General features: G+C 46.9%; 1 long non-coding RNA gene across 1 annotated transcript in view; it reads left to right on the forward strand.

The window, feature by feature from the left end:
• LOC134928525 (uncharacterized) overlaps positions 1-23719 on the forward strand; it is a 198138-nt gene that overhangs the window by 37076 nt on the left and 137343 nt on the right. The window contains exon 2 of the long non-coding RNA XR_010177943.1: positions 3445-4209. This is a non-coding gene — a long non-coding RNA (uncharacterized LOC134928525). The remainder of the gene's footprint in view (positions 1-3444; positions 4210-23719) is intronic.

Here is a 23719-nt window from a genome sequence, read left to right on the forward strand (position 1 = left end):
AGGCTAGGAAAGAGGTGACGGCAAAACATCACCGTATCTGGAGGAAGTATGTCTCTTGGTGTGAAACCAAGAAAGCTTCTACAGAAGAGTTCCATCTGGGCCGTTTTCTCCACTTCCTGCAGACAGGAGTGGATATGGGCCTGAAGTTAGGCTCCATTAAGGTACAGATTTCGGCCCTATCTATATTCTTTCAGAAGGAATTGGCTTCTCTCCCAGAAGTCCAAACTTTTGTATAGGGAGTGCTGCACATCCAACCTCCTTTTGTGCCCTCAGTGACACCATGGGACCTGAACGTGGTGTTACAGTTCCTTAAATCCCACTGGTTTGAACTCCTTCAAACGGTTGAATTGAAATTTCTCACCTGGAAGGTGGTCATGTTATTAGCCTTGGCTTCGGCAAGGCGGGTGTCAGAATTGGCGGCCTTGCCTCACAAGAGCCCCTACTTGATTTTTTATGTGGATAGAGCAGAATTGAGGACTCGTCCTCAATTTTTACCTAAGGTGGTGTCTTCATTTCATATGAACCAACCTATCGTGGTGCCTGTAGCTACGAGTGACTTGGAGGACTCCAAGTCCCTGGATGTAGTCAGGGCTTTAAAGATTTATGTAGCCAGGACGGCTAGGGTTAGGAAAACAGAGGCTCTGTTTGTCCTGTATGCAGCCAACAAAATTGGCGCGCCTGCGTTGAAGCAGACTATTGCTCGCTGGATCTGTAACACGATTCAGCAGGCTTATTCTACAGCTGGATTGCCATTACGACTACAAATTTGATACCCTGGCTGAGGAGGACCTCGCGTTTGCTCAATCGGTGCTACAGAGTCGTCCGCACTCTCCCGCCCGGTTTGGAGCTTTGGTATAAACCCCATGGTCCTTACCGAGTCCCCAGCATCCTCTAGGACGTAAGAGAAAATAAGATTTTAAACCTACCGGTAAATCTTTTTCTCTTAGTCCGTAGTGGATGCTGGGCGCCCGTCCCAGTGCGGACTTACTCTGCAAGACTTGTATATAGTCTTTGACTGATGCTGTTTTTTGTTCACACTATTAACTGGTTGCATATTTCCAGGTTATATGGTATGCTTGGTGTGGGCTGGTATGAATATTGCCCTTAGATTAACAAAATCCTTTCCTCGTATTGTCCATCTCCTCTGGGCACAGTTCTCTAACTGAGGTCTGGAGGAGGGCATAGAGGGAGGAGCCAGTGCACACCCATACTAAAAGTTATTTGTGGTGCCCATGTCTCCTGCTGAGCCTGTCTATACCCCATGGTCCTTACGGAGTCCCCAGCATCCTCTACGGACTAGGAGAAAAATATTTACCGGTAGGTTTAAAATCTTATTTTTCTGGACACCCAACTTGGGATAGGGTCTTTTAATCACAGGACCCCAGTCATAAATTTGAGTCTCTTTTAGAGTAGCCTTCTTGACACCCCCATCAGCAGTAGCAGGATCGACTACTGTAGATGACTTGTAGACATGAGCGCTATGATACTGACATTTGTCACCATTTCCTGGCTTACGAAGAATGCAATCCTTAACAAAATGACCGGAATTTTCACAGTAAAGACAGGTGTAGCTCCCTACACCGCTGACATTCAGCTTCAGAGAGCTTAGGCCGTGGGTAGCTCTGATGAACAACTTTTCCTTGCACAGGGGAAGAGACTTTAGAAACTGGATGGAACAAAACAGGATCAACAACGTTGGTGGTATTCCTGAGGAGTTCAGGCATCACAGAAAGAATACTAGTCAAAAGTTCTTGTAACTGTATTAACATCTGGTAGAGAATCCGCAGTTGGTCAGGAGTCTGAGTACAGAGAGTTCTGCTACAGACACTGCGCCAATTGATGCTGAGTCGACTCCAAACCCTCCAAGCGTCCTGCAATATTGCTTAGGAGGTCTTGGGTCAGACAAACACTTTCGGCCGCGTTCATGGGGCCAGTTCTAACTTCCTACTGTCATGACTGTGGTTTTTGTGAACCCGGTGTTAGGGAAGTCTGTGCGGGCGACTGGAGGACTATGTGTATATTAGGCTGGTCTGTAGGAATCAGTGAGAAGGAGAAGCAATCCCTGACCGGGGATCGAACCCGGGCCTCTGCAGAGGAAGCCGTATCCTGACCACTGGATCACCAGGGACTTGGCGTTGATAGCAGGATGGTGAATGTATTGGTGAGATTGAACTGGATATACTGTCACAGGGGTAGGTGCTTGTGTACTCAAGGTTGCTATGAAATAGGTTCTTTGGAGTTGCGCAGAACTGAGCTGGTTACTGGTGATATTGAGAACCGGACTAGTTACTGGTGAGACTGGAACTGGGCTGGTTACTGGCGAGATTGTGAGCCGGACTGGTTACTGTTGAGACTGAGAGCCGGGCTGGTTACCGGTGAGACTGGGAACTGCACTGTGAACCGGGCTGTGTACCGGTATACTGGAACGCAACTGTAATCCAGGCTGGTACCGGATTAAGAATGCTGATTTGATTTCTCACAAATATTTAAAATGCCCGCTCTAATATATATTGTAAATGCCTGCACCTCTTACTACCATATACGATAAAAGTGCGCTGTACATCGCAAAACACTGTATCCCATAAGAGAAAACAATACACCCACACATTATCTGAGTTCCAAAGCTCATTGATGTATATATTTGTTGTTAAAAGGATATGGATTCAATATATATTACAAAGTACAGTATACCTATAGTTACATAAATACAACTCACACAGTAAACAGTTAGAACATACAATTACATACAGTTATATGCAGTTTCAGTTACATGCCAGCGATACAATACCATATCTTTCTCATATAAGTTTGTCCCTCCATATGACTCTCTCTCTCTCTCTCTCTCTCCTCTGTAAAATCATGCTGAGACTTCATCTTCCTCTGAGACCAAAAAGCAACTAACTGACCTCCTGTGTGGTCAGCTTATGTCTCATCTAGTTTCTAGGGGAGGGGACTCATGATGAGTCACCAGTTCCTTTGTATATGGTAATCAGATTCAGCCTTGAAGACATCCAAAGGGCTGGCCGGAGTTCCCTGTCCACTGTAACATTAATTGTTCTAACAAAGTGATTTTAGTTTTTATACATGTAATCATAACTATTCGCTGCAATGTCCTACAACTTCATAACAAGTATCAAATTAATCTACACATTAAGCTGGTTGTTTTAATAGTAAACATGACCGGTCTATCCTGTTTAGTTCAAATAATACACATTCATGACTTTACTTCATTAGATAATTTTAAATCATCATGATGTCTGGCGCTTGATATTATTATAATTATCTACTGTATGAAATAAGTGTCGAATCCATCTCTGTGGCATGTCCGTGTAAATGCGTGTGTTACCATATATGGCTGTGCTCGCTGCGCGTATTTGCAAGTATAGCGACTTAAATGTGTGTAGTTTGTATGTTCTCTTTATGTAATATTTTTGACTTCGACAGGATATAACTGGAAATGCAACTGTAAGTAGAATGATGGCTGTGACTTTAAGACAAGGCTAAAGAACACTGCAGCTGGGTCTTTAAGACGATACTGTAGAATACTGCGGCTGTGGCTTTAAGACGAGACTGAAGAATACTGCGGCTGCGGCTTTAAGACGAGACTGTAGAATACTGCAGCTGTGGCTTTAAGACGAGACTGTGGAATGCTGCGGCTATGGCCTTAAGACGAGACGAATACTGGATATCAATGGTAACACAACTGTAATCCAGACTGGGTAACAAAAGAGCAGAGTTTTACAGGAACCGAAGTACAAGTGTTACTTTTAGGGAACTCAGCTTCTAAACTCACACAGAGCTGTGTGTGACACAAGGAACTGGCCAAGTCTGCAATTCAAGTGTCCTGACTTGTACTTCCTGGTTCTTGGTGATTGGTGAGCAGAGTCAGGTGATTCAGAGAGTCTCAGGCTGGCACAGGATTAGTCAGCTCCGGGTCAGGTGATCAGACACTGTCACGTGAGTACTCCAGATTAGGCTCTGATGTGGAGTGAGGCCTAGCAGGCCGAAAGAACACTGAAGCCTGAACTTCTGCAAATGAACAGAGGATGCTGACTTTTAGGCCTAAGCTTCAGATTGCTGAATTCAGATTCACACAGGTTAATCACCACAGGTGGAGCTCGTTAACTCTGCTCTCAGGAAACTCATGGTACTGACAAGCTGTTTATCCCAGTGAGCAAAAAGACACAGCATCCAGGACAGATGGCAGAGGTAAGTCACCAAATATGAAAACTACAGTCAGGATCGTGACAGCTGGTTACTTATATTTATGAATGTTCTTAGATTAGTTAGGGTTTCTGATTAGTTCATTGGTTGTTATTTTAGTGTGCCTATTTCTGGAGCAAAGAAGGGGACTTCCAAGAAAAAATCTGTCTAGGATTTTTCCTACATGTGATAAACCATTCTCGGGATGAGAATTTGTGTAGTGGTTGCCCTAAAGAATCTGTACCTGCTGCTGATACATCTAGTCAGTTATTAGAGTTGATGGAATGGATGAAGAAAACGTTTGTATCCAAGGATGAATTTCTGCATGGAGTTAAAAGATGCAGATCCCAGACTAGTCTGCACTATGATTATGGAATGTTATCACCAGAGTTTCTGTCTGAGGAGGACCTGGCTGATGTCTAGTGCAGCATCAGGAGAAATTCTGGAGGATAATCGTTTAATATGAAAATTGTGGATATGGTACTGAAAAATATCTATAAATCGATTTAAGTACAAAGAAGCAGTGCAGCAGGAGGAGCAGGATTTGCTGTTTGAGGACAGGTCCAGAAATATAGGATCTTCCCAGTGTATAAAGTAGTGAAGGACATGGGGGGTAATTCCAAGGTGATTGCAGCAGGAATTTTGTTAACAGTTGGGCAAAACCATGTGCACTGCAGGGGAGGCAGATTTAACATGTGCAGAGAGAGTTAGATTTGGGTGTGGTGTGTTCAATCTGCAATCTAATTTGCAGTGTAAAAATAAAGCAGCCAGTATTTACCCTGCACAGAAATAAAATAACCCACCCAAATCTAACTCTTTTCGCACATGTTATATCTGCCTCCCCTGCAGTGCACATGGTTTTGCCCAACTGCTAACAAAATTCCTGCTGCGATCAACTTGGAATTACCCCCATTGTACAGAAAGAGTGGCATAATCTGGAGAAGCGTTTGGGTAATATTAAAAGGAGGAGAGTTGGTGAATTGCAAGCATTGTGGGCAGATGAACCGTACTTAAGGATCTTTCCCGATAAGGTTGTTCTGAGGACTAACCCATCTTTTTTACCAAAGGTGGTGTCAACCTTTCAAATCAGGAGATAGTTTTGCCATTATTCTTCTCTTAACCAGCTAACGAGAAAGAAGAAGAGTTACATATGTTGGATCTTGTAAGAGCAATATCTGTGTATTTAGAGATGATAAAGGAGTTTAGAAGAACAAAGAACCTCCTAATCATACCAGCAGAAGCACGTAAAGGTTGTGCACCAACAAAACAGACCATCGCAAGATGGATAAAGGAAGTGATCACATTTGTGTACCAGAAGAGTGGTCGTAAGATTCCAGAAGGCATCAAGGCACACTCAACAAGTATAGTGTCAGTTTTATGGGCCAAGAAGGCGCAGGTGTTGATCAAGGATATCTGTGTGGCTGCCACATGGTCATCAGTGCATGCTTTTTCTAAACACTATGCTCTAGATATTGCTAACGCTCACTTTGGAGACCAATGGGGTCATTCCGACCTGATTGTAGATGTGCTAAATTTATCACAGCTACGATCGCTTACACTGACAAGCAGGGGGACGCCCAGCACAGGGCTAGTCGCCCCGCATGTCAGGCAGCCCCCCCCCTCCCCTGCACAAGTACAAAAGCATCGCACAGCAGCGATGCTTTTGTACTTGAAGAGCAACTCCCAGCCAGCGCAGCCCCTGTGGCTGGCCGGGAGTTACTCGTCGCTGCCCTGGGTAGCAGCGGCTGCGTGTGACGTCACGCAGCCGCTGCGGCCCGCCCCGCGCCTAATCCGGCCACGCCTGCGTTGGCTGGACCACGCCCACAAAACGGCAGCCAAACACCGCCGTGCTGCCCCCTCCCGCCCAGCGACCACCTCTGCCTATCAATCAGGCAGAGGCGATCGCTAGGCAACGACAGCCGTCGGCCATCTGGCATGCGCAGTACTGGCTGCTTTATTTTTACACTGCAATTTAGATTTTAGTTTGAATGCACCCCACCCAAATCTAACTCTCTCTGCACATGTTACATCTGCCCCCGCCCCCTCCTTGCAGTGCACATGGTTTTGCCCAACTGCTAACAAATTTGCTGCTATGATCAAGTCTGAATTACCCCCCAAGTTCTTAAGCAAGTCTTGGTATGAATAAAAATTACTTAAGCATGATGGTTAAATTGTGCATTGTGATTATTGCTGTCCCTCCCATGTTTAGGCTTTGGTATATCCCATAGTACGGGCTGCCATGAAGTAGGAAAAAGAAAACAGTGAATTATACTTATGATAATTTCTTTTCTTTGAAATACTTCATGGCACCCCATAAATTGCCTCCCTGTTGTCATTTGTTTTTTTTCTAGGATCTTTTATACAGAGACAGCCAAAAGACAGGGAGGAATGGGAGGGTTACAGCTATATACCGAAGGTGGGCGGACCCTAAGAAAAAAACCTCCTGTTTAATGAAGGAGAAGGGGATGTTAACCCATAGGGAGTAATTCCAAGTTGATCGCAGCAGGAACATTTTTAGCAGTTGGGCAAAACCATGTGCACTGCAGGGGGGCAGATACAACATTTGCAGAGAGAGTTAGATTTGGGTGTGGTGAGTTCAATCTGCAATCTAAATTGCAGTGTAAAAATAATAGGATTTTGGTACTTACCAGGTAAATCCTTTTCTTTGAATCCATAGGGGGCACTGGAGTACTCTTGGGATATGGACGGCTTTAGCAGAACAAAGGCACTGAATATTTAAATTTCTCTATCGTCCTAGTGGATGCTGGGGTTCCTGAAAGGACCATGGGGAATAGCGGCTCCGCAGGAGACAGGGCACAAAAAGTAAAGCTTTTCCGATCAGGTGGTGTGCACTGGCTCCTCCCCCTATGACCCTCCTCCAGACTCCAGTTAGATTTTTGTGCCCGGCCGAGAAGGGTGCAATCTAGGTGGCTCTCCTAAAGAGCTGCTTAGAGAAAGTTTAGCTAGGTTTTTTATGTTACAGTGATTCCTGCTGGCAACAGGATCACTGCAGCGAGGGACTGAGGGGAGAAGGAGTCAACTCACCTGCGTGCAGGATGGATTGGCTTCTTGGCTACTGGACATCAAGCTCCAGAGGGACGATCACAGGTACAGCCTGGATGGTCACCGGAGCCGCGCCGCCGGCCCCCTTGCAGATGCTGAAGACAGAAGAGGTCCAGAATCGGCGGCTGAAGACTCCTGCAGTCTTCTAAAGGTAGCGCACAGCACTGCAGCTGTGCGCCATTTTCCTCTCAGCACACTTCACACGGCAGTCACTGAGGGTGCAGGGCGCTGGGAGGGGGGCGCCCTGGGAGGCAAAATGAGTACCTATAAAGGCTAAAAATACCTCACATATAGCCCTAGAGGCTATATGGAGATATTTAACCCCTGCCTGATTTCTCAAAATAGCGGGAGACGAGCCCGCCGGAAAAGGGCGGGGCCTATCTCCTCAGCACACGGCGCCATTTCCTCTCACAGCTCCGCTGGTCAGGACGGCTCCCAGGTCTCTCCCCTGCACTGCACTACAGAAACAGGGTAAAACAGAGAGGGGGGGCAAATTTATGGCGATATTTTTATATAACAAAGCAGCTATAGGGGAGCACTTATTATAAGGCTATCCCTGATATATATATAGCGCTTTTGGTGTGTGCTGGCAAACTCTCCCTCTGTCTCCCCAAAGGGCTAGTGGGTCCTGTCTTCATTAGGAGCATTCCCTGTGTGTCTGCTGTGTGTCGGTACGTGTGTGTCGACATGTATGAGGACGATATTGGTGTGGAGGCGGAGCAATTGCCAAATATGGGGATGTCACCTCCTAGGGGGTCGACACCAGAATGGATGCCTTTATTTATGGAACTACGGAATAGTGTCAACACGCTAAAGCAGTCGTTTGACGACATGAGACGGCCGGACAATCAATTAGTGCCTGTCCAGGCGACTCAAACACCGTCAGGGGCTGTGAAACGCCCTTTGCCTCAGTCGGTCGACACAGACCCAGACACAGGCGATGACTCCAGTGGTGACGGTGACGAATCAACCGTATTTTCCAGTAGGGCCACACGTTATATGATTTTGGCAATGAAGGAGGCGTTACATTTAGCTGATACTACAGGTACCACTAAACAGGGTATTATGTGGGGTATGAAAAAACTACCTATAGTTTTTCCTGAATCAGAAGAACTAAATGACGTGTGTAATGAAGCGTGGGTTGCCCCTGATAAAAAGCTGATAATTTCAAAGAAATTATTGGCATTATACCCTTTCCCGCCAGAGGTTAGGGAGCGCTGGGAAACACCTCCTAGGGTGGACAAGGCGCTAACACGCTTATCTAAACAAGTGGCGTTACCCTCTCCTGAGACGGCCGCACTTAAAGATCCATCAGATAGGAGGATGGAAAATATCCAAAAAAGTATATACACACATGCAGGTGTTATACTACGACCAGCTGTAGCAACTGCCTGGATGGGCAGTGCGGGGGTAGTTTGGTCAGAATCCCTGATTGAAAATATTGATACCCTGGACAGGGACAATATTCTACTGTCGTTAGAACAAATAAAGGATGCATTTCTTTATATGCGTGATGCACAGAGGGATATATGCACACTGGCATCACGGGTAAGTGCTATGTCCATTTCGGCCAGAAGAGCTTTATGGACGCGACAGTGGACAGGCGATGCGGATTCAAAACGGCATATGGAAGTTTTGCCGTATAAGGGGGAGGAGTTATTTGGAGTCGGTCTATCAGATTTGGTGGCCACGGCTACAGCCGGGAAATCCACCTTTCTACCTCAAGTCACTCCCCAACAGAAAAAGGCACCGACTTTTCAACCGCAGCCCTTTCGTTCCTTTAAAAATAAGAGAGCAAAGGGCTATTCATATTTGCCACGAGGCAAAGGTCGAGGGAAGAGACAGCAACACGCAGCTCCTTCCCAGGATCAGAAGCCCTCCCCGGCTTCTACAAAAGCCTCAGCATGACGCTGGGGCTTCTCAAGCGGACTCGGGGACGGTGGGCGGTCGTCTCAAAAAATTACAGCGCGCAGTGGGCTCACTCGCAAGTAGATCCCTGGATCCTGCAGATAATATCTCAGGGATACAGGTTGGAATTAGAGACAGATCCACCTCGCCGTTTCCTGAGGTCTGCTTTACCAACGTCCCCCTCCGAAAGGGAGACGGTGTTGGAAGCCATTCACAAGCTGTACTCTCAGCAGGTGATAGTCAAGGTACCTCTTCTGCAACAAGGGAAGGGGTATTATTCCACTCTTTTTGTGGTACCGAAGCCGGATGGCTCGGTAAGGCCTATTCTAAATCTGAAGTCCTTGAACCTGTACATAAAGAAGTTCAAGTTCAAAATGGAGTCACTCAGAGCAGTGATAGCGAACCTGGAAGAGGGGAACTTTATGGTATCCTTGGACATCAAGGATGCGTATCTCCACGTTCCAATTTACCCCTCACACCAGGGGTACCTCAGGTTCGTTGTACAAAACTGTCACTATCAGTTTCAGACGCTGCCGTTCGGATTGTCCACGGCACCTCGGATCTTTACAAAGGTAATGGCCGAGATGATGATTCTTCTTCGAAGAAAAGGCGTATTAATTATCCCATACTTGGACGATCTCCTAATAAGGGCGAGGTCCAGAGAACAGCTAGAGATGGGATTAGCACTGTCTCAAGAAGTGCTAAAACAGCACGGGTGGATTCTGAATATTCCAAAATCCCAGTTAATGCCGACAACTCGTCTGCTGTTCCTAGGGATGATTCTGGACACGGTTCAGAAAAAGGTTTTTCTCCCGGAGGAAAAAGCCAAGGAGTTATCCGAGCTTGTCAGGAACCTCCTAAAACCAGGAAAGGTGTCTGTACATCAATGCACAAGAGTCCTGGGAAAAATGGTGGCTTCTTACGAAGCGATTCCATTCGGCAGATTCCACGCAAGAATTTTCCAAAGGGATCTGTTGGACAAATGGTCAGGGTCGCATCTTCAGATGCACCTACGGATAACCCTGTCTCCAAGGACAAGGGTGTCTCTTCTGTGGTGGTTGCAGAGTGCTCATCTATTGGAGGGCCGCAGATTCGGCATACAGGATTGGATCCTGGTGACCACGGACGCCAGCCTGAGAGGCTGGGGAGCAGTCACACAAGGAAGAAACTTCCAGGGAGTATGGACGAGCCTGGAAACGTCTCTTCACATAAACATTCTGGAACTAAGAGCAATATACAATGCTCTAAACCAGGCAGAACCTCTGCTTCAGGGAAAACCGGTATTGATCCAGTCGGACAACATCACGGCAGTCGCCCATGTGAACAGACAGGGCGGCACAAGAAGCAGGAGGGCAATGGCAGAAGCTGCAAGGATTCTTCGCTGGGCAGAGAATCATGTGATAGCACTGTCAGCAGTGTTCATCCCGGGAGTGGACAACTGGGAAGCAGACTTCCTCAGCAGACACGATCTTCACCCGGGAGAGTGGGGACTTCATCCAGAAGTCTTCCACATGCTGGTAACCCGTTGGGAAAGACCAATGGTGGACATGATGGCGTCTCGCCTCAAAACTGGACAGGTATTGCGCCAGGTCAAGAGATCCGCAGGCAATAGCTGTGGACGCGCTGGTAACGCCTTGGGTGTACCAGTCGGTGTATGTGTTTCCTCCTCTGCCTCTCATACCAAAAGTATTGAGAATTATACGGCAAAGAGGCGTAAGAACGATACTAGTGGTTCCGGATTGGCCAAGGAGGACTTGGTACCCGGAACTTCAAGAGATGATCACGGAAGATCCGTGGCCTCTACCTCTAAGGAGGGACTTGCTTCAGCAGGGTCCCTGTCTGTTTCAAGACTTACCGCGGCTGCGTTTGACGGCATGGCGGTTGAACGCCGGATCCTAAAGGAAAGAGGCATGCCGGAAGAAGTCATTCCTACTTTGATTAAAGCAAGGAAGGAAGTAACCGTGCAACATTATCACCGAATTTGGCGAAAATATGTTGCGTGGTGCGAAGATCGGAGTGCTCCGACGGAGGAATTTCAACTGGGTCGATTCCTACATTTCCTGCAATCAGGATTGTCAATGGGTCTCAAATTGGGATCTATTAAGGTTCAAATTTCGGCCCTGTCGATTTTCTTTCAAAAAGAATTGGCTTCAGTCCCTGAAGTCCAGACCTTTGTTAAGGGAGTGCTGCATATACAGCCTCCTGTGGTGCCTCCAGTGGCACCGTGGGATCTAAATGTGGTTTTGGACTTCCTAAAATCTCATTGGTTTGAACCACTAAAAAAGGTGGATTTGAAATATCTCACATGGAAAGTGACCATGCTTCTAGCCCTGGCTTCTGCCAGGAGAGTGTCAGAATTGGCAGCTTTATCTTACAAAAGCCCATATCTGTTTTTCCATTCGGACAGGGCAGAACTGCGAACTCGTCCGCATTTTCTCCCTAAGGTGGTGTCAGCATTTCATCTGAACCAGCCTATTGTAGTGCCTGCGGCTACAAGTGACTTGGAGGACTCCAAGTTACTGGACGTTGTCAGAGCATTAAAAATATATATTGCAAGGACAGCTGGAGTCAGAAAATCTGACTCGTTGTTTATATTGTATGCACCCAACAAGATGGGTGCTCCTGCGTCTAAGCAGACGATTGCTCGTTGGATCTGTAGCACAATCCAACTTGCACATTCTGTGGCAGGCTTGCCACAGCCTAAATCTGTAAAGGCCCACTCCACAAGGAAGGTGGGCTCATCTTGGGCGGCTGCCCGAGGGGTCTCGGCATTACAACTTTGCCGAGCGGCTACGTGGTCAGGGGAGAACACGTTTGTAAAATTTTACAAATTTGATACTCTGGCTAAGGAGGACCTGGAGTTCTCTCATTCGGTGCTGCAGAGTCATCCGCACTCTCCCGCCCGTTTGGGAGCTTTGGTATAATCCCCATGGTCCTTTCAGGAACCCCAGCATCCACTAGGACGATAGAGAAAATAAGATTTTACTTACCGATAAATCTATTTCTCGGAGTCCGTAGTGGATGCTGGGCGCCCATCCCAAGTGCGGATTATCTGCATAAGTTGTACATAGTTATTGTTAACTAATTCGGGTTATTGTTAAAGGAAGCCATCTTTCAGAGGCTCCGCTGTTATCATACTGTTAACTGGGTTTAGATCACAAGTTGTACGGTGTGATTGGTGTGGCTGGTATGAGTCTTACCCGGGATTCAAAATCCTCCCTTATTGTGTACGCTCGTCCGGGCACAGTACCTAACTGGAGTCTGGAGGAGGGTCATAGGGGGAGGAGCCAGTGCACACCACTTGATCGGAAAAGCTTTACTTTTTGTGCCCTGTCTCCTGCGGAGCCGCTATTCCCCATGGTCCTTTCAGGAACCCCAGCATCCACTACGGACTCCGAGAAATAGATTTATCGGTAAGTAAAATCTTATTTTAGAACTCTCCACCCCTCCATATCCCCGAGTACCTCAGTGTTTTTTACTGAGCCGAACAGGAACTATAGAGAGGTTGACAATGGAGAATTCCTATAACATAACGGACAACAACAAAGTTGACACATAACGTTACTGACAACTAAACAGTTGACACCATAACCGATAGAACCTTATAATTTGAACCAGTCGGTGAAAATGTGTTACCATAAGATCCCCTGAGCTTAATACAACCCAGGTAAAACTGCTCTGGGTGGGCGTCCAGTGCCCCCTATGGATTCAAAGAAAAGGATTTACCTGGTAAGTACCAAAATCCTATTTTTTTTTTCATCCACTAGGGGTCACTGGAGTACTCTTGGGACGTACCAAAGCTTCCCCCCGTGGGCGGGAGAGCTGTTTGACACCTGTAACACTAGGCGGCCCAAGCTAAATGCTGATGCCGCAAACGTATCAAACTTGTAAAAGCGCACAAACGTGTGCACTGAAGACCATGTAGCCGCACGTCAAGCTGCGTCGTAGAAGCTCCACGACCAGCTGCCCATGACGTTCCCACAGAACCTGTGGGATGAGCTATTACTGATGTAGGCGGCTGTAACCCAGCATGAAGGTAAGCCTGACGTATAGTCAGTTCTATCCATCTGGATAAGGTCTGATGAGAAGCTGGCCAACCCCACTTGGCAGCATTATAAAGAACAAACAACCTATCCGTATTACGAACTGTAGACGTTCGGGACACATAAACGCGTAATGCGCGTACCACATCCAGAGTTCCAGAATGTGCTGTCAACACAGGAACTACTATTGGTTGATTGATGTGAAAAGATGACACTAGCTTTGGTAAGAAATCGGGATTCGTCCGAAGTTCCGCTCTGTCATCAGGAAACACCAAATACGGTGGCTTGGATGACAAGGCACCCAAATTTGAAAAACGCCTTGCCGAAGCTAAGGCTAGAAGAAAAATCGTTTTCCAAGTGAGAAACTTAATATCCACTTGCTGTAAGGGTTCAAAATATGAAGACTGTAAGAAATCTAAAACCAGATTCAAGTCCCATGGCGCTGTAGGTGGAATAAATGGAGGCTGTACTCTGAGGACACCCTGCAGAAAAGTGTGTACCGACGGCCATAGCGCCAATCGTCTTTGAAAATAAATTGACAACGCAGATACCTGCACCTTTAGTGTAGATAAACGCAGTCCTCCATCCAACCCCGTCTGTAAAAATAACAGAAGACGGGATAACTTGAAAGATGATGTCGGAAACTTCCGAGCTTCACACCAACCTATATAGGCACACCAAATTCTGTAATAATGAGCTGTCGTAACCGGCTTCCTAGCTCGTAACATGGTTGGTATACCGATACTGTAATGCCTTCTCTTCTTAAGAGGGCGGTCTCAACAACTACCCCGTCAAACGCAGCCGCACTAAATAGGGGTAAAAGAACGGACCCTGTTGTAACAGGTCTGGACATAGTAGGAGTGGGCAAAGATCGTCTGCGAGTAGTCCGCGGAGATTCGAGAACCAAGCTCTGCGAGACCAATGAGGCATCACTAGTATGACTGTGATGGACTCTCTTTTGATCCGTTTTAGCAACTGAGAGAGCAGCGGAAAACGGTGGAAATAGATACATGAGGCTGTACGGCCACGCGAATGTGAGAGCGTCCACCACCACTGCCCTTGGATCTGTCGTTCTGGACACATACTGGGGCGTTTGTAATTGTGGCGAAATGCCATCAGGTCCACCTGAGGGTAACCCCACCTGTGGACCAACATGTGAAACACCTCTGGATTTAATGCCCAGTCTCCTGGATGAGAATCCCGACGGCTGAGATCATCCGCCTAGCAGTTGTCCACTCCCGGAATGAACCCAGTCGACAATATCACCTTGTGGTATTCTGGGCAATTGAGGATTCGAGCTACTGCCCGCCTTGCCATGCGGCTTCTCGTTCCTCCATGGTTGTTGTGTATGCGACTGCCGTCGCGTTGTGTGACTGCACTTGGACAGTCTGAGAGCGAAGCATGTAGTGCATTGTAGTTGTAGTTCCAGGACATTTATAGACAGTAATCTGTCGTGTGTCCGTCTAGAGACCCTGTCGCTGACCATTTTAAACTACAACTCCCCAACCTCTGAGACTCTCGCCCAGAGTAGAGACACCCTCGCCCCTGGCGACAACCTCACCCTGTGGGGAATCTGCCTATGTGAGGGCGACCACTGCTGTTGAAATGGACGCGAGTGAAAACCTTCGAACTGAAGCGCTTCGAAAGCCCATCATTGTTCCTAATAGGGGAATACACAAATGTACCGATAGTGTGCGTGGCTTGAGCACTAATTGTACCAGATGGCGTATAATCTGTACTTTCTGGTGTAGTAGGTAAATTCTTTGATTTACCGTATTTGGAATCATACCTAGGAATTGAAGTCGTTGAGACGGAATTAGATGCGATTTTTTTGAAGTTGACACTGCAACCGTGGTGTACGTTAGCAGCGCAAGTAGGAGGAGCATCTGTTGAGACGGAGCTCTTATGAGCAGATCGTCTAAGTATGGAACGATTGTCACTGCCAGGGATCTGAGATGAGCTATCATCACAAACATCACTTTGGTGAATACCCGAGGCGCTGACAAGAGGCCAAACGGTAGAGCCTGAAACTGTTAATGGTTGTGGCATATTGCAAAACGCAAGAACCTGTGATGAGGTGACCAAACCGGAATGTGTAAGTACGCATCCTGGAGATCAAGCACAATCATGCAATCTTGTGGCTCCAAATATGCAAATACTGACCGCAGAAATTCCATCTTCAATCTGTAGTAAGTGACTTACTGATTGAGACTGTGACGGAGCCCTCTGACTTCGGTACCACAAACAGACGTGAATAATAACCCTGACCTTGTTGGTGTACCAGGCCTGGAATTAAAAACTGCTGAATCCAGCAGAGACTGAATGGCAACCTGCCAAAACGCCTTCATGTCGTCCGACAGAGGCAGTCCTGCCTTGAAAAACCGCAGTGGCGGGAGACAGCTTTCTTTTAACCCTAAATAGCGGATACATCCATGAGTGGATGCCTGGAAACCCGGTAAATGTAACGTGTAAAGGCGCGCTCCCACAATTGGAAATCCGAGATGGGCTGGGAGCCCGTCAAGCCACTGGCTTGTTGGTGACTTTAGCGCCCTGGCGTTACAAGGCGTGACTTACCACATCCTTGAAAAGACTGAAGTCTAAAGGCTTTAAACGCCGGACCAGAGTATTTCCGTCTTGATACCGGAGGAGGCAATGGCGGGAAATTAGACTTTCCCCCAAACAACTTCTGGCCTTGTCGTGCTGTAACTAGCGACGATGAAAAGCGAGAAGCGAGCTAACAGGCGGCAGCAGAAGCTGTACAGAGATACTCAGCAGCTTCTCAGATGTGATTATCGATAAATATAACGTGATCGTCATTGTTTCCATACATAGAGCGCCCTAGTGACCCAAATGTATCTTGGGTCTTTATAAGGTTTGACACAGACGAATTCACCAATGGCGGATTCTCCAATTTAGATGTCACTGTGTGGAAACGGGTAAATAGACTTAAATCTTAGTAAGATATCCTAAATAAGAAGCCCATTGAAGATCTGTCGTTTAGTAAATACGACGGATTAGATGTTAGAGGCTCCTTAGTCTCTGTAAATTTCAGAGACTGACTCACTGGTCATTAGCAATGTATGGTTGTCAAAAACCCGCACTATCTGACTACTGGTTTAATGTGGCCTCCTCACTCGTATTTAGCGCTGTGAGGTTTGACATAGAATTGTCAGACTGCAACATAGCAGAAAAATTATAAGACCAGTTAAATTAACACCCTGGTACCCAAAGTGAAGTTGGACCTTTGGAAAGGCTGAGACTCCTCCGTTAGAGCTGGCGGAGTAACTTCCGAGACTCCGATCATACCGCTCCTGTCGAGCGGAGTCAATTTGAATTGCCAATGCTTAACATAGGATCTGGGAATGAACCGGCTTCCGGAGTGGAAACCTACAAAACATACTGAACATGTGGTAGATTTATGTACAGACATTGTAGTAAAACTTATTTTTAGTCTGTGCTGGAGCCTTACTCCTTATGCAGACAGACAACACAATAGCCAAAGGACCGACACTTGCACGACTCAGTAAAATTATTACTTAAGGTGTGTAATATATATATATATATATATATATATTTATGGCCGAAATGCAGTTCACATGGCCAGCCTATGTGAAACCTGAACCAAAATTCCCACTAACACCCCTGCGCCTCCCGGTGGAGTAGAGATGTAGGGCAGGAATGTTCTGGAATTACAAACTGGAAGAAACAGGAAGCATGGTTAAAATGGCCCCCATGCCATGCTTACACTGATAATCACAGGACAGGTTACAATACCTGCTGCAGTGTTAATATAAGCTCAATAGTCTATTATACAGTGATAATCACAGGCAGTTTACTATACATGCCTCCAGTGTTAATATAGGCTCAATAGCCTATTATACAGTGATAATCAATACATGCCTCCAGTGTTAATATAGGCTCAATAGCCTATTATACAGTGATAATCACAGGCATATAGGCTCTGCCTGCTGACTGCCGTTTAATATAGGTCTCTATTAATATAGATATGGCAGTGCTATTCTTTCCCTTTACATTCCCTTGCAGCCGCGCTGTAATCAGCCAGGCCCCCCCCCCCCCTTCCCCCTGTACTCCCTGTAGTGCTGTGTCTCAGCGGGGAGCGCCGGGAAGCTCATTGCAGGGAGGCAAGGGACATTTCTTGCAGAGCAGCGGAGGTCGGCTGGCCGGAGCGGCGCGTAGCGGCTTCCGGCGTCGCTAGCCGAGCTGCGGCGGTTCTCCCCCTCTCAGCGCTGGCATGCAATACAGCGCTGACGGAGCGTCTGGGGCGGGTGGACGGAGTGGCCGGACGGAGCGGCTGGGGCGGCCGGACGGAGCGGCTGGGGCGGCCGGACGGAGCGGCTGGGGCGGGCGGCTGTATGAGCGGGCGGCATTACAACACTGACCCCACACAGCGGGGCGGCAGCCTGCGCTGACCGCCCCGTTTCCCCAGCATACCTTGTTGTAGGGAGGCCTGCGACGGGCTTCTATCTGTAAGCTCCGAGCTCTTCAGTTTATGGCTGCGACGGGGCTTCTATCTGTAAGCTCCGTCCAGCTCTTGCAGTAGGCAGTGGGCTGCCTGTGGCTGTGAGGGTGCTCTTTGTGAGGACCGACACGCCATGCGCTGTCCGTGCAGCGGCACTATCCCGGACCCATGTTTTTACAGAAACTGGGAAGGGATGTGCTAAGTGAAAAAAGTAAAAGTTAAAATGAAAAATTAATAAAATCTTCAACTAAGTGTGGGAACTCCACACAAGCCTTGTTAGTGCTGTGAGCACAGAAAAAACACTGGGGTACTCGGGGATATGGAGGGGTGGAGAGTTCTAAATTTAAATATTCAGTGCCTTTGTTCTGCTAAAGCCGTCCATATCTCAAGAGTACTCCAGTGACCCCTAGTGGATGGAAAAAAAAAGCAGACAGTATTCACCCTGCACAGAAACAAAATAACCCACCCAAATGTAACTCTCTCTGCACATGTTATATCTGCCCCCTCTGCAGTGCACATGGTTTTGCCCAACTGCTAAAAAATTTCCTGCTGCGATCAACTTGGAATTACCCCCATAGTAAGGGTTGCCATGAAGTATTTCAAAGAACAGGAATTATCAAAAGTAAAATCGCTGTTTGATCCTGCTATTCTATGGGGTTAGATGGGGATCCCTCCTTGGCCTGCCGGAGTAAGGGTATCCTATTGGGGCAGACATCCCCCGTTATCCTATCCACGACAAACTGTGTAATGCAAATGGTAATTCTAACAGCAGATGCTTTCGGAAATGGAGGGGACCATTAATATCCCTCAAATTTTATTTGATAAATTGGCCCCTTACCATCATCCTTCAATTCTGCAGAGCTTATATATTCAATGGGGGCGCAGCACAGTACACTCAAGGAAGAGAACACGGTGAACTGCCATGCATGCAACACCATTGATAAATCCTATGGGGAGAAGTGTCAGACCTTTGAGAGAGAGATAGTGAAGTTGCCCATAGCAACCAATCAGCTTATAGCTATCATTTATCTAGCACAGGCTATGAAATGACAAAATCTGCACCTGAAATCAGACATAGTGACGTGTGCGTGCAACTCTGATGAACGTTGCCAATGTTCGGATGCCCTATTACCACCCAGTTATGCCCCTTCATCTGCGAGTGGAGATGAGACTGCATTGTGCACTACCCTGCACCAACCGAACGTGAAATACACAAGATATGTTCTCAAAAATGACTTGAGTTCAACATTACATCAGCCCAATACTGCAGAAAGCCCGATGGAGATGCAGTGCACTGTCTGTAACTCCGCTCAGTTATAGTAAGGGGGGGGGGGGGGGGGATGTATCAAATCTTTAAGAGACATTAAAATGGAGAAGTTGCCTAGGGCAACAATCAGTGTTCGTCATTTCAAAGTCTGTGCTAGATAAATGACAAGCCGACTTGCTGTTTCGTTCAATTTCTCCAATTTATCTCTCTCTCCAAGGCTTGATACATCTTCCCTCTGCCATCTTATGTGATAGAGCAGGAGCAGTGGCACTGATTGGGGACCTGGGCGCAGGCCTGCCAGGGTGACAGCCACGCCCCCTAGATTGTGTCACCATTTACAGAGGAGGACCAGTATTCACAATGGTGCAGAAGCGTTCACCCATGCACTTACTCACTGACCCCTAAGTATCGGTGCCCAAAAATGCATGGTAATGATTCATCAGATCACCATGCCTACATACGCTTGCTACCGCCTGACTTCTCCTCTTGCCACATCCTCTGCTCAATATCTCCCTGTGAAGGCAATAGTGGACAGAGGAAGAAGTGGAAATGGGCTGCTTTACCCTCCCTATTTTCCTTAGGGCCTAATTCAGGGGGTGGCGACAGGCAGCGTTCCAGCAAACGGGGGTGTACATATATACGTTATGGTAAGAACTTACCGTTGATAACGTGATTTCTTTTATGTCCACAGGTATCCACAGGATAACATTGGGATATTGTCGAGCGACAGCGAAAATGGCACCAACACGGTCACAAGCTTTCTGGCCTCCCAGGATGCATTGGGGCCTCCACTATATAGTCCCGCCCACTGACTCAGTCAGATCAGTTCTTTCCACAGCGATTTTAGGCAGGAACATCAGGCAGAGACCTGTTTAGGCGATAAGAACACACATGCACACCCTTCCATACAAGAAGGAAGAGGTTTTAGTGATTGTCTAGATTCTCAAATCAGATGCTTCAGGGTGGGATCCCTGTGGATACCTGTGGACATAAGAGAAATTACGTTATCAACGGTAAGTTCTTACCATAACGTATATTTCTCTGGCTGGGTCCACAGGATTATCCACAGGATAAACTTGGGATTCCCAAAGCCATTTTAGTGGTGGGGACGCTCCTGATTGCACAGGAGGACCTTTCGCCCGAAGTCTGCGTCATGAGAGGCAAAAGTATCCAAGGCATAATGTCTAATGAATGTGTTTATGGAAGACCATGTGGCTGCCTTACATATCTGTTCTGCTGAAGCACCCTGTTGTGCTGCCCATGAAGGACCTACCTTACGTGTAGAGTGTGCAGAGACATTAGCCGGAATAGGGAGATCTGCATGAGAATACGCTTCTGATATTACCATTAGGAGCCATCTCGCCAGCGTCTGTTTACTAGCAGGCCATCCTCTTCTATGGAATCCGTAGAGGATGAAGAGAGAATCTGTTTTCCTGATGGCACTAGTACGATCAATGTAGATTCTTAAAGCCCGGACCACGTCCAGCGATGCTTCTCCTGCAGATAGTCCCGATACCTGAAAAGCTGGGACTACAATCTCTTCATTCAGGTGAAACTTTGATACCACCTTTGGAAGATAGCTAGATCTCGTTCTGAGAACTGCTCTGTCTGGAAAAAAACTTAGGAAAGGAGACTTACACGATAATGCTCCTAAATCTCTTCTGGCTGACGCCATTGCCAGTAAAAAAATAACTTTAACCGTTAACCCCTTAAGATCTGCTCTCTCAAGTGGTTCAAACAGAGGACCCTGGAGATATTTAAGAACTAAATTCAAATCCCAGGGAGCTGCAGGAGGGACAAATGGAGGATGAATATGTACCACTCCTTGAAAAAACATACGTACATCCTGTAAATAAGCAATCTTCTGCTGAAACCATACAGTTAATGCTGATACTTGAACCCTCAAGAAAGCAACTTTCAAACCTTTATCCAATCCTGCTTGAAGAAAATCCCAAATCCTAGCTACTTTAAAAGAGCTCGGATTGAAATTTTTTCCAGTACACCAGTGAATATAGGCTTGCCATATTCTATGATACACACGGGCCGAAGAAGGCTTTCTTGCTCTAAGCATAGTTTGGATTACTTGTTTCGAAACTCCTTTAGCCTCTAAGATAGAGGTTTCAACAGCCACGCCGTCAAAGACAGGCGATCCAGATGACTGTGACAACAAGGACCCTGCATTAGCAGATCTAGACGTTGAGGGAGCAGTATCGGTGCTTCCATGGACATTCTCAACAGATCTGTGTACCAATGCCTTCTTGGCCAAGCTGGAGCTATTAGAATGATTGCTCCTTTTGCCTGGTTTATCTTCCTCGCTACTCTGGGTAACAGAGATATTGGAGGGAACAGATATGCCAGCTGAAACCTCCATTCTACTGACAGTGCGTCTACAAGGACCGCTCCTGGGTCCCTTGTTCTCGATCCGTACCTTGGAACTTTGTTGTTTAGACGAGACGCCATAAGGTCTATCTCTGGTAGACCCCATCTGTTCACCAGTGTCTGAAACACTTCTGGGTGTAGTGCCCATTCGGTTTCCTGAATGGTGCGTCGACTGAGAAAATCCGCTTCCCAATTTAGTACACCCGGGACAAATACTGCTGACAATGCTGGGAGATGGAGTTCTGCCCATTTTAAAATGGGAGTTACTTCCTCCATCAGTCTCTTGCTGTGAGTTCCTCCTTGATGATTGAGGTATGCTACTGCTGTCGCATTGTCTGAGCGGATCTGGACCGGTCTTCCTTGCAGACTGTCCTTTGCCTGAACCAGAGCCAAGTAAATGGCCCTTATTTCCAACAGATTTATCGGCAGGCGACTTTCCCTTGCGGTCCATTTTCCCTGGAACCATAGGCTTCCGAGTACCGCCCCCCAGCCTTGCAGGCTGTTGTCAGGACTTGCCACTCTTTTATCCAAAAGGGTCTCCCCTTGTTTAAATGGTCTGTCTGTAGCCACCACGCTAGAGACCTTTTTACGTTTACTGGAAACTTTATCATCTGCTTCTTTATCGTCTGATGATTTCCGTTCCATTTGGTCAGAATAAGGTGCTACAACGGTCTGGAGTGGAATTGCGCATATTCCACCATGTCGAAGGTTGATACCATCAGACCCAACAGTCGCATTGCTGCATGGGCTGACATTGTCTGGGCTTGCAACGCTTCCTGAGCCATGACCTGCACCTTGACTATCTTTTTCTCTGGTAGGAGAACTTTCTGTAGGTCTGAATCCAATATGGCCCCCAAATGAACCAATTGCTGTGACGGATTCAGGAACGACTTTTCCCAATTTATGAGCCACCCGTGTCTCTGTAAACAAACTATCGTCTGTTGAAGATGGCTCAACAGTAAATCTTGCGAGTGTGCTAAGATTAACAGGTCGTCGAGGTATGGGAATATTCTTATCCCCTGTTTGCGCAGACAAGCTGCCATAACCACCATGATCTTGGTAAACACCCTGGGTGCTGTAGCTAGCCCAAAAGGCAGAGCTTGGAACTGAAAATGTTCCTGGAGGATGGCAAACCTGAGGTAACACTGATGTGACAGTGCTATAGGCACATGTAGGTAAGCATCCCGTACATCTAGAGATACCATGTAATCTCCCGGTTCCATAGCCAACATTATGGAGCGTAGCGTCTCCATGTGGAACTTCGGGATCCATATGTATTTGTTCAACATTTTCAGATTGAGGATTGGTCGGTATGACCCATTTGGTTTCTGGATTAGAAATAGATTGGAGTAAAACCCCTGTCCCCTTTGTGATGGAGGTACTGGGACAATCACACCTGACTGCAGTAATTTTTGGACTGCTTCTTGCAGGGCATTGGCCTTCGACTCTATACGAGACGGGCTGGTGCAAAAAAAATCTTTGAGGAGGCTGCCTCCTGAATGGGAACCCATACCCCTGAGATACTACCTTCTGCACCCAAGCATCTGTTGTTGACTGCTGTCATATGTGTGCAAAATGAAGGAGTCGGCCCCCAACCCTGGAATCCTCCAGGCGGAGGCCCGTCTCTTCAGGCTGATGGTTTCTGTTCAGGTTTGGAAGCTGGCTTTTTGCTAGCCCACTGCTTCCTACCCCTGGATTTAAACTGGGGTTGCTTAGGCTCCTCTTTAGCTTTCGCTTTGCTTTGCCAACGAAAAGAGCGAAATTTTAAACCCTTGGACTTAGGGTTATAGGTAGCCGGAAATCTGACCTTTTTCGATTCAGCCTCTGATTCTAGGATATCCGATAAAGGTTTTCCAAATAATATATTACAGACAAAAGGCAATGCTTCCAATTCCTTCTTGGATTCCGCATCTGCCTTCCAGGTACGTAGCCAAACTGCTCTGCGAGCAACTACTGTCAAGGCTGAAGCTTTAGAAGCAACTGTACCTACATCAATTGCTGCTTCTTCCAAATACTGGGCAGATTGTCTTAAACGGCAAAAACGATCCTCTTGCTCCCTAGTAGGAGAAGGGATGCTATTTTTTAGTTCCTCTATCCATTCGCCCATTGCCTTTGCTACCCAGGCCGAAGCCATAGCAGGTCTTACCACTGCTCCTACTAGAGAAAAAATATTTTTCAAAAGGCTATCTACCCTTCTGTCTGTGACATCATTTAGTGAGGTAGATGACAGTGGTAAAGCAGATTTATGCACGAGTCGCAGAACATGTGCATCTACTTTTGGAGGAACTTCTCTTTTCGAACAATCCACAGCTGGAAATGGATAATAAGAATCCCATCTTTTAGGAATCTTAAACTTTTTACTGGGCGCCCATGACT

The sequence above is a fragment of the Pseudophryne corroboree genome, chromosome 5 (assembly GCF_028390025.1).
Source record: "Pseudophryne corroboree isolate aPseCor3 chromosome 5, aPseCor3.hap2, whole genome shotgun sequence".
NCBI classification, from domain to species: Eukaryota; Metazoa; Chordata; class Amphibia; order Anura; family Myobatrachidae; genus Pseudophryne; species Pseudophryne corroboree.